General features: G+C 41.8%; 1 long non-coding RNA gene across 1 annotated transcript in view; it reads right to left on the reverse strand.

Annotated features, from left to right (window-relative positions):
- Positions 1 to 408: 408 nt before the first annotated feature.
- Positions 409 to 12,596, reverse strand: part of LOC147708539 (uncharacterized) — a 143,399-nt gene continuing 131,211 nt past the window's right edge. The window contains exon 3 of the long non-coding RNA XR_015296646.1: positions 409 to 523. This is a non-coding gene — a long non-coding RNA (uncharacterized LOC147708539). The remainder of the gene's footprint in view (positions 524 to 12,596) is intronic.

The following is a 12,596-nucleotide window of genomic DNA, read 5'->3' on the forward strand; positions in this document are numbered from 1 at the left end:
TGATGCTACACATAGACTGGGGACTATACACACACACACACACATGGACACACACACTCTTTCTCTCTCTGTCTCTCTCTCTCACTTGTAAATATATAATTAGCATATTCTGATAGTTATCATCTGTATAAGACATAGTCACCATTGTTAAAGTTAAAGGGAGTGTCTTTTTGAATGGGCAGAATCTCCAGTAGATTCATGTACCATTCTAGTAACTCTTTTACAAAATATTGCAGCACATTTACTAGACGACTCCTACACAGAAAAATACCCTGATTACATGAGAACATGGTGAAATCTAGAGCAGGGTGCCACAGTGTAAATGTGGCAAGAGCATTTGACCCCAAACCATCCAACTCCACTAGCAGTCTTGCCTAGTTCACAATATCTTCCAAAATCCAACACTATACCTTGAAAATTGTAGCCCAATCCACATTATTTGGTTCTCATGATCTTGCCAGGTCTGAGAGTGTTGTTCTTCTTCATTCCAGCACCGGATTCTCCTAGGCCTCTCATTCTGCACCTAGATAAGGATGTATACATTAGGATAGTGTGATGGAAATCAGAAATGCTACGTTCTCAGAAAATGGTGGCACAAATTCAAATTCAGACATTTCAAGAGCTAAAAAAAAGGCAATGAAGCAGCTGTATTTTGCACCATACATTTAATCCACAACAATGTTAGATAAATGCAATAAATGTGACAGAAAACATAAAAAAGACTGTTTAATTTGGTGTATCACAAAAAAGACTACCCTCATGCCACACTTAAGGGAAAGGAGTAATCTACGCATATGGTGGAAGGTTCTTCCATCAATATTAATAGGTTATTGAGTATTTTATATGGGCTGGGCATGCTTCACATTTCTCTATGGATTAACAGTCATATATTACAATATATTTGTGCAGTTTGGAAATCTTCCCAGGCTGGAAAGGTTCAGACCAATGTCCATAAATCTCTTTTGTCTATAGTATAATGCAAGCCAAGCTTCAAGAAGCAGCAAAGCGAGATTAAAGAAGATTCTCATTACAACAATGCAATGGGGGTAATGCAGTAAGATGTCTGAGTTCTGGTGTCTGGGCTCCGGATTGGGATCACTGGATGTTTGGGGGAGTGATGGGTGGGAACATGTTTCTTGGACAGTAGAAGGCAGTTCACTGTACATAAGAGGTAATCATCCAAATGCATGTAAGAGGTGCAAAATACCATAGTTGTATAAGCTAATTCAAGGATGTAATAGAATGCAAAAAGTGAAGCTTACTGTAAATAATAAACTGGATTGTCATCTCGGGGATTGCACGAATGACGGTCCTAATTTCTGAACAGAAATTGACATTAAACCTGAAGCTAAATTATGAGTGTGGCGGTTGACAAAATATTTTTTAGCATCTTATTGGATGAGAGCAATATGGATAATCCAAGGAAAGATATGGTTATAACAGCAAGAGAAAAGATATCAACTTTATTCATCTAAAGGAGGACATTGCCTTGAAGCACTGCAGATTTAAAATATTTTAGCAGAAACATTGTATTAGCAGTGCTTGCTTGTATTTTGTACTTACTATGAATGCTATAATGCCACTACACTCCAAAATGGAGGAACACCCATAATACTCTAAATGCCCCTGCTGGCTCTATTCACTTTCCTGAAACTTAACGACTTTGTACCGGACTACAATGTTGGGCAGACTCAAGTCCACCTGACACTGATTTGGTCCTAAGACCAACTGACCTTCGGTCGACTTTCCCGGCCAGCTACTTACAATGCGACCGTACACGGTTCAGTCACATAATCCCATTTGTCAAAGGGAGCTCGTGTTGCGGCCATAAATGGGAGGTATTGTTCATTCCTGCACCCCTCGGCAGACACATCAAGGTTCTTGCCACAAGGTGCTAGGATCAACAGGGGGGCACTTGACCTCAAACTGGAGCCCACATGCACAAGGGGCCCCAGCTGGGGGCCCCTAAACAATTTTTCCAACATGGTTTGCATGTCAGACAGGCCGTCATGGAACCATTTTGGAAACCATGCATCATAATTGCAAGGGCAGAAAGGCCCACCCGGTAAGATTACAAGTCGTTTCCAAGTGCCCGACAGGCTCCTTGAGCCAGTCGGAAGGCACCCGGAATAGCCAGCCGGTTTACTTTCGGACCGCCAGTATTGTAATGCGGTGGTCGGAAAGTAAACCGATCGGCCGATTACGTTGCGGCCTGGAAGGCTCCGAACATCGGAAAATCGGCCCCAAAGTGTTTATCTCGGATTCCTCCAAAGAGCAGAGGGGCCTTCAAAATATTACAATTCTCTTTTCCTAGTATGTACTGTGCAATCTGTTAAACATGGCCTAAATGACAGTTGCTGTAAAGACTACTAAATGGTGAGAGGCTGTCAGTATAGTTCAGGAGCAGCACATTCGATGGTGAATATACACTTCCTATTTTTTCAGTGCATTATAATTACATTATATTAAAGTGCTTAACTTCTTTAATGTTTAGCTGTCTTTTCCATTATCTGGTTGATATATTCAATATTTTACTTGAATTTGAACCTGAACCTCCACTTCTTTATTTTAATGATTTCTGTTATGCAAATGTATTTTTTTCTTCAATTCTTATAGTATATGAACACACACATAGCCTGTCTCTATACCTGACCAGCCAACCATAGCTCTCTTATATCATTGAAGCCCGAAGTCAAGATATCAACGTATTGTTTATTATTCAGGATTTCTCTGAGGGTAGTCCATCAAAATAGGTGTACTAGATAGTTGGCTAGAGCACCAAGTTAAATGGGGCATCACATAGAAAAAATACAATCATACTGAAAAGAAAAAGGAAACATTGTGAGTCGCTGACTGCTTCATTTGCCCGTTAGCAAAGGTTGTTGTTAGATAGTCTAGTGCCATCCCTGTTCTCACTTATTACATTGAGCACAGCACTGACGTGTAGTACTGTGCAATGCTTTATGTATGGTTTTTGTATTCTCTTGACAGGTCTTTGTTAAATTTTCCCCATTTTGAACTAGAGTTTATTTTTTATACTTAGATGAGCACTTGTCTGCTCTTGACTTCCACCACCACTGCTCACACTATGGCATAAGCACTGCTGGTATCTTCGGATAAATGTATATTGTATTACCTTTGAAACACAGGATCTCTTGTTTAATATGTAACAGCATTAAATAGCAAAATGAGAAAATTGCCCAAAAGATCACTGTGCAATTATTTCATGATACAATTGTGAAAATGTAAATACCATCAGATAAATTAATCTTGAGGAAATGTCCATCTGAACCGATTTTGAGCATCATACCCTTATGCTTTAGAAGAAATTGACTAAATATTGTACTATAGTAGAATGACTACAGATACATTATGGGCTAACTAACTGATCTTCGTTTGGAAGTTCGTAGCCTTCCACATAAATACAAAAATGCATTTTTTTTCATTGTGTTGTAAATCAACAGCGGTTAGATTAAGCATTAGCAGAAGACATGTTTTGGTTTTAACCATTATCGTTATAAGTGTGCCGACTCCATCTTGAATCTGTAGCGGCCATTTTGTATGCCATACATTGCCACGTGCTCCCCATGTGCTTGGTCCTACCTTCCTGTTCATCGCGCCTGGAGTCTGCCCGGCAACAAGCTATTTTTAGTAGTCTCCGCTTCCAGCATGCCTAGACATGCGCAGTAGGATCAGTGACCGTTACTAATTGTTTCCAGATAGGAATGTGTTTACCAGTTATCGGAGATTGTTAACTGCGCCCACTCATCGATTGTGCCTTCCAAAATGTCCTTGTATGGTCATAAATCTGCTCTTGTCTTTTGTACTGCCTTTTGTTGAGCCCCCTCATTGTGTATAAAAGGGGCCATGTGCTTTAGTTCAGTGTGCTACTCGATACAATACCGAAGGGTGTTGTGTGGGCTGTAGTATCACCTTTAAAGGTTTAATAAACTTTGCTTTTGTATTTCCAGTTTCATTGCCAACTTCTTCCTAAGGTCTGAGGACTCTGTGCAGAGAAGGGCGAACCCTTGCACTAAGTAGGCCTGGCTGAGGTTTGCTTACAACAATTGATCCTCCAAGTTTGTAGATCATATGTAAAATAGTGCCATCTTGACCCCACAATAGCACCTGGCGTGGGGGTACCAAGACCAATTTGAACTCAAAGACTATAAAATATACTCAAAAGTAAACTTCTATAAAATAGTTTTAGCAAAAATGTTGTTGTAATTTAGGGTTTCGATGTACTAAAGTTAAGTTAATCAGTAACCAGTTTGCGACTGGTTAGCGAATGCAAAATTGCAATATTGAAGTGCATCAAAGAAGAAAAATAATGTTTGCTAAAACTGCATATCGAACCAATCAGATAAGAAATAATTAAAAGAGATATGAAATAGAATTAATACTACTTCGCCAGGGACGTGCATAAAATATTACCAAACAGCAATTGTTCAGAAAAATGTGATTTTGAACTAGCAATTCACCACCAAGAGCAAGCATGTAGTAACCTGGTACAAACTATAAAAGGGGGGTCAGAAAGGAAATCTGTTTTTCCAAAATGGCAGGACTATATGCACTAGAAAAGAGGATAAAGATTTTGACAGCACAGTACAAGAATAGGAGGAGGCGGCAAGAGAGGATTTTTAAGGGTCAGTATAGTATTATTTAATCAAGAGACGAGTGCACTTATTTAAAACATAGGTTGAGCTGCAAAGTCATATGTGGCCTTATAAGGTATCTGGACCCAGTGGTAGGTAGCATACACACAGAAGTCACTATTCCAACAAGTTGACAGGTCCTATGTTCACTTCTGCTTTTAGCACTTGTCAGTTTTAGGCAACTACAGGTAAATCAGGGGTGGTAATGCTGAGAGGGGCATATTTACAAGAGCCTATTGCCACCAGAACGTCACTTTTTGTGACGTTCTGGTGGCTATAAGCCCTTTACCTTATTTACAAGGCGACATTAAGTCACTTAATGTGGCTTAACGCCGCCTTTTGAATAAGGCCCACTTTCAAGCAGCACTTAGCATGAAAGGGACGATAAATGGGTGTTGTGGTGGGCGTTCCACCGCAACACAATTGTTTTTTATGCTTCCCCCTATTTACAAGGGTGACATAAATATGGGGCAGCACCATATATAAGACCAAGGTAAAACTTGGTCTTAACCAGGCGAAAGGAGGAGAAATTATTACTTTCTTCTTTTTTTTGCTGTTTCTATGTGTGCTGCACTCTTCAGCACACATAGAAAGAACAAATCACCACTAGTGATTGTACATGTGCAGGAAGGAACACCTTCCAACACATGCACAATCATTCACCACAATGCAGGCACCCTGGCACTATGGTGCAAGGGTGCCTGTGTTGGTGCTAGGCAGCTACATTTAGTATTAACACCAGGGGAAATGCAGGATAGCATTGCATTCTGGTAATTATGGCGCATTCCTGCGTGTGAAAACTGTCGAAGTGTAGAGTTAGCAATCATGGCTAAATGCCATGCTCCAACAGTTTCCTTGTAAATTTTCCCCATTGTTGTTCCAGTGTTTTTCAATAATTTAATCAATGCTATGTTGTCAAAGATGCACAACTAAATAATGAATTACAAAATTCAGCTAAGGACTTTGGTAAATACAAGAGTTTACTTAATGCGCAATTTCCACAAATCCCAGGTTGGGTAGATGAGACCCGCAGCAACAGAAGTTCTACATAAGAATTGTAAAAGTGAACACTGATTAAGCATTTAGGTTGTATGCAGTGCTCAGTATTATTATAGACCTTTGTCAACATTTATGCCCAAACCAACGCAGGGGGTGTTGCACCTAAGATGAAGGCTTTCAGATCAGGAGATGCCACTGCTGGCATACCAATTTGTTTTATCCTTAAAGAAACACTTAAGGCTATCCAGGCTATGCAACTCGGGGAGGCACCAGACCCAGACAAAGTCCCCGGTGACCTGTTTCACCCTGAGCCTTTTGTATGGGGACACTATAATAATGCATTGTCTAATGGGATACTGGCGGGTGGGAACGTTCTCAACTCATGACGAGGCACAGAGATTATCCCAGTATACAAAAGGGTGATCGAAATGTTCATAGTAATCAGTCCATCAGCCTCATTGATAACCTCTAAATGGTTTTCTGCCAACAAGTCCTGGATAGACTCAAGGGGCCGTATTATAGAAGGGGCTGCAGACACTCATGTGTCCCTTTTGTAATACACATAGTGCTGGCACACATAAAGTGCCAGCGCTGCCAACAGAGGCCGTTCCCCATTTGCAAAGAGGTGAGGCCTCATGCAAATCATGGAATTCCTTACCCTCTGTGCCTGCGCTGTATTACCGATGCGGGCAGAGAAGCAAAGCAGTTGTGAGGAGGGGCACTAACAGTGCACCACATAAAGGTGGTGCACTCCCTGTGTGTCCCCTGATGCCAGCCCTCTAGAAGGGGAAAAGAGGTCCCATGGTGCCCCCAGACATCCCCTTTCAGGCGGGTGCAGTCACCCACTGCAACTTCCTGCAAGGGGATCTCTAATACCCCGTCAAAGTGCAGTCGGGTTGCCACTTGCACAGTGAAACACGGATCAGCTTAAAAACAGCAACTATGTTTTTCACCGGAATGTGCTGCCCTCAGCTAGAGTTTGCGCTGCCTTGGAGGCAGCGCATTCACTATATTGTAACACATTGTCCTGTTTAGCGCTCTGGACTCCTTTTGTAAGGGGCGTCCAACACTAACCAAGAAAATGTGCTGGATATGTAGTATGGCCCCTGGACTGGACTGGTGAGGCCTCCATTCTGTCCCCATTAGAGCCCGGTTTTCAAACCAAGGTGATTACAATAGATCAATTCTTCCACTTTGATCATATCATCACAAAATCAATCAGGCTCGCAATGGACCATCTTTACATGGCTTTTGTGGCTCTCAGGGTAACCTTTGACCTTGTCCCAAGACACCAGATGTGGTCCACCGTACCATCTATGGGGATAGATCAGGCACTCCTAGACATACTCAAAAGATTACGCAACAACTTCTTTGCTCAAGTCGGATGAGGTTTGGGTGCTGAATCTACTGATCATATTGTGCGGGGTATGCCAAGGGCACGTACTTGCACCAACATTATTTTCATTGTACATAAATGATGTGGTCAAGCACTTATGTAACTGTGTTCATGACTCCCCAAGGCTAGGAGGGAGTTCCACTCCTGCGCTGCTTTTTGCAGATGATACACTTCTGCTCTCACAAACTGATAAATTCATGAAATTCTTTGACCTTCATGGCCTGGAGGTGAATACTCTAAAAAGATAGTAGCACTCAAACCTCACAGATTCTGCAGAGGTGGGTTTTTAATGAAGGGGTCTACTCTGCAGGTGCCTGAGAAATTTGACTACCTGGGGATTAGATTTGACAAATCTAGTATATGGAAATCTCACATTCAAAAAAAGTGCAATAACACTGCTACACTCCATATCAGCAATTGCAAAGAGGCACAAGATGACTGCTCCAAAATCTGTCTCCCCTGCCATTAAAGTTTACTGTGCAAAAGCTCAGGAAGCTGCACTGTATGGGACAGAAATCTGGGGGTTTGTAAACATCCAAGGTTTAACTTTGAAAGAAAACAGTTTCTTGGGATCCTTCTTTAGTCAACCTCAGGGCACCCCTATGACACCTTCATTTTTCAACACCTGCCTCAAAAGGGTTGGCAATATGGCAGTAAGGAAACCCTTTTTATATTGGGCTAGGCTGTGATCCACCCCAGAACTTCAGCAATATAGGCTGGCAGCTGAGGAAGTACTATAACTGACCAAGACAGACCTTCCACCTTGGATTGAGTATGTCAAACTTCATATCCACGACTTAGGCCTGATTGATTATTGGAACAAATACATCTCCAATCAACTCTGGTACCAAGGCTAATATAAAAAAAACTTCTTCTGGAATAGTAACACAATCGGATACCATCATAAAGCCAAAAATATGGGTTTGGTGGATGTTTTTCTATCTTTTAAGCCTACACCTACAAAGGAATTGTATATGGATGTGATACAACCATCCTTGGCTCGTACGTTGTTTATTGAATTTAGGATTCATACACTATTAGTCAACAAATGTACTAACAAATGGAAAACGTATTGTCTTGAATTACCAGCATGTGTATTCTGTAACTACAAGATTGAGGATATTGAACACATACTATTTTTTTGTCCTGCATATGATAGACCTAGGGAGTCTTGGCTTCAGCCACTCTGCATCGCTACAGGCGTGAGACACTTCAAGGAGGCATATCGAATCACACAGTCTGACACTAGTCAGCGTTTGGTGTTTGGCATCAGCCGATATTTATATGCAGTGTAGCTACTCAGAAAAAGGATGGATGTTGCATTCTAAAAATGACACATACTAACCCTGTGAACCTCTTCTGTTCTTCTTTGCTGTGCCTCAGCAGTGCAAACACATAAGAGTCTTGAGCACCATGACCTGCAAAGTGCATCCTTCCTAATCTTCAAAACTATCCTCATGTTACTATTACTCTTTTAAATGCAATTTTTTACTAATTTTAGTATTTGGCTAACAATGTATATCTTAAACTTTGGTTGCTTTAATGCAGGAATATCTATTCAATAGACATTCTTTTTTCTCTGTGTCATATTTTAAATATTGTTTGCTATGTTTGTTATAGACTTTGTATCATGTTACTGTACGAGTACACTATTCATACATTTTCATGCATCGTAGCTCGTACAATTGTTTGACAAGAAGATCTTTTGGAAATAGATTACTATTTGGCAAGTCTCAGCGTATGCACTGTGATTTATTTATTACTGTAATGTAAAATGTAATGTTCGAAATGGACCTTTTCTCTGAAAGTGATATTTCTTATTCAATATGACTTTCGATGCTCACTTCATTATCTTAATGCTAATACAGCTAATGAGAAGAGATATAACATAGCACATAGACGAACAAGGTCGCTAGTGGAAGGACCCTTTGGACTATTAAAGAGTAGGTTCAGATGTCTACGCCAGAGCTGTAGAGCTCTGCAGTATTCCCCAAATAGTAGTGTGATATTGAATAAAACCCTACCTGCTTCTTCATCACATCGTGTTCCAGTCTCTACATTCGTTGGGAACACCACCATTAGTATGATGTTTCATGCTACATAATATAGTAAGAGAAAACTGTGGTCACTAAGAGTTTATTTACAGGGCATTTCAATTTAAGGACACATTCAATTGCAATTCACACTGTAGGTATGCTTTCAGACAGATGTGAGAAATATTGGGAAATACACATTTCTGAGCACCATTTTTTATTTTACAGAGTTTTATATAGCGTCAACTTGTCCTGAATCGGGTATCAGAGCGCTTTACATAGCACCAGTTGCATTACTTGAGGACACATTAATTTTTGTTAGGCACTGGGAGATTAAGTGATTTGCCCAGAATCACAGGATGTTCAGCGTCATTGCCGAGACTCGAACCCAGCTCCTTAGCTTCGAGGTCGACCGCCCTAGCCGTTAGGTCAACTCCTCTCCCCCATGAAAACATAAACAATGATATTCTAAAATATAAAAGAATTGATCACTGAGATATGAATTTTGTGGAAAAAACTTGCTCGGTGCTGTAGGTGATTCACACAAAATATTTTAAAATGAAGGAAGGAGATGTGGAAAAACAATGAAAGGCTTAATTTATATGCAAAACATTTTTAGATTACAAAACAGACATGACTATATCAATGTTTGTTCATATGCAGCCTAATTCGAACTGTGGTTTCAGGTGCTTGGCACCAACAGTGAATTATCAACACAGCACTTATAACAGTTAGCCACATAGTGGCTCTGTTGGCCTAAATTAATGATCAACACAGCAACAGTTGTTTATTATTTCAGTATAAAGAAAACATTCTTATACCTGCTGCTTAAGCCATCCTTGTAGCTTTGGGGGCCTGGAACAGTCTGTATTGTCACACCTGTTGGGTGTAACTATTAGCAATTGGCAGGGGCTGGGTTATGCAATCTGCAGTGGCCTCCTGACGGGGCCCTGACACTTATTTTTTTGTATAAATTAGGCCCTATTCATAAGGTGCAAGTCAATGGCATTTCGGCCCACACTAATGACCGGGCCATCATTGGGATTGAGAATTAGAAAGGAAGCCCAAGGAAAAAGAGGGAGGGGTTTGTGTCCCAGTTAATTTATGTAGGGAAGTGCCCCTTTTTACATGGTTACCCCCCACTTGTTGCTTGACATATTATGCATCCTGACTTCATGTGCCCTGTTTCCCTGCCAATCATGTTCCCAGGTCCTGTGTTCTTTGCCAAGACTGTACCTATGGATCCACAATTGACACATCCCTGCCCACAGGTAAGCCCCTTGTAAAAGATACCATTGTTACCAAATGCACTGTGACCAATAAAGGACTACAAGAGCTGCAGCACCTGTTGTGTCACCCTTAGAGGTCCTGCACCTTAACACACAGGCAGGCTGCATGTTTTGTGTGTGTAGAGACAACTGAAGAGTCCACAAGTCACACCTCCCTATGTTATCACACTATAGGGATTCTTATAAGGAGGAATTCTTACCATCCACAGTACCACTCCATAATACTCAACTCACATAAAAGGTAACCGGATGGTTTATGTACTGATCTCACAAAAATGTGTTATATATGCTAGGGAACGGACAACTGTATTTGTTAAGACAAGAACCCTCACTCACCCTAAGATGACATGCTTCATCATTGGGTTCCCCTTTACACACTGCAACCGCAAGTTACACAGAGTGGGCTACAACTCTCCCTCAGGAGAGGAGCACAAGGTGTTTAGGTTTGTATGAGGGGTGTGTCCATTTACCCATCACACTACACAACTGGATATAGGCCTTGAGACACCTTGGCTATTAAAATTCCCACTAATTGCAATGCGAATGGGGTGATCTATATAATTACACACCCCTGTTTATTGAAATACATAGGGATGATTACACGGAAAGCTATGTCACAAAAAAGGGAACCAGGAGCTTTATTTACGCAGGTTCTGCACACAAGCTCCAGGGCGTAATGAGTTTCAAGTGGGTGTGCAGTTCCTAGGGAAAGGGGAAGGGAAAGAAAGGTCTTTCTTTGTGATGCCCTCACACACGCTCGGAGGATGTCATGCTTCATCATTGGGCCTTGCTCCTTGTCGGGCCAGCGCTGCAATTCCCGACGGGCCCGCGTAAACGGGACTCTTTGGCTAAGATCTTTTGAAGAAGCCGTTGGGTGTGTGTGGGTGTAAGGGCTGGGTAGTGCACTGGGCTAGTGAGATAAAATAAGTCTAGAGCTGTCCTACTGTAATGTATGTTATTCCTGTGATAGCTCTAGCCTAATTAAAATATGGGTAAGCCCCTGCAAGGGTGTAATGTTCCCACAGGGCTAAAGTAGTGTTATTGGTCGACATGTTTTGTGCCTGTTGAGCCCCTAACGGGTCTAGTGGCACTTCTTCAGGACCATATGTGAAAATTGTGCAGTAAGTGTGCACTACCATAGGGCTGGTTCGATCAATTATACTAAAAGAGCCAGACCCGGTAGCGAACCACAGTTGGCATTGTCCTGGGGTGCGAAAGACCTAGAGGAAATGGGGGGAGTTAATAAAAAGGAGAAAACCAAGGACATTTCAGACACTGCAGACAAATACAATTACTTTTAAGTGGGTAGAGTTTGATGTGCGCCCTTGGTGGCTAGGTTAACTTTGTGTCGTGCATTGGCGCACATGGTGGAAGGCGATGGGAGGCCAGGGGTTTTGACTGAAACAATGGTGCTGTACTGAGGCTGGTGAGGTAGAGGAGTTTAGTGAATGCCACGCCCTACAGATGGACGTATAACAAATACAGCCATAGGTTGTTGTGCCGGTAGCATGACTATCGAGTAAGGGTGCCGGTTGCATGGTGCTTGGGATGCGGATTAAAGCGCTACTGTCGGTGAACGCATTGGCAGATTGACAACTTGTACGTAGGATTGTTTAGGGTTAAAATATGATGCCGGTAAGTAAAAGAAATATAAAATATAAATACACACTGGCCGCGCAGTGGGCATTAGTTGTTAAGTGGCTGCATAGTGCGTCTGAAGTGTAATGTTCAGTCCTCATTCATAGTATGCTAACTGTTGGGATCAAAACCGGGTGCCGTGTGGTAGCAGGGGTGATGCCTGTGAGGTCACCCGCATGTCTTAATAAAGTTCAGAAAGTAAGTCATAGAAGCTGTAGTGATTGCGTTTAAGTTACATGAAAATAAGTTGACAATACACAACAAACAACAGCGACAGACGTATACATACATAAGGCGCACAAAATGTCAGCCAATACCCTCAATGGCGCCTGAGACTCACCAGAATTAAGGATGGTCAAAGGCTGATGGGGAAAGGCAGAGCACTTAGTTGCTCGTAGTGGCAGGGCGGTCTGGCAACCTGCGGTGATCCTACGCTGGCTCTGAGCCCAGTGGAGGTGACTTCTGGGTTGGAGTCTTATAAATGAAATCTTACTGATAGTCTGGTGCGTGAATGGTGGCGGACATCTTGGGTGAGTGGTTAATAGCATAACGAATAAAGTGGACCCAAGGGAGAGGATTAAAAGCA

Source organism: Lissotriton vulgaris, chromosome 6 (genome assembly GCF_964263255.1).
Source record: "Lissotriton vulgaris chromosome 6, aLisVul1.2, whole genome shotgun sequence".
NCBI lineage: Eukaryota > Metazoa > Chordata > Amphibia > Caudata > Salamandridae > Lissotriton > Lissotriton vulgaris.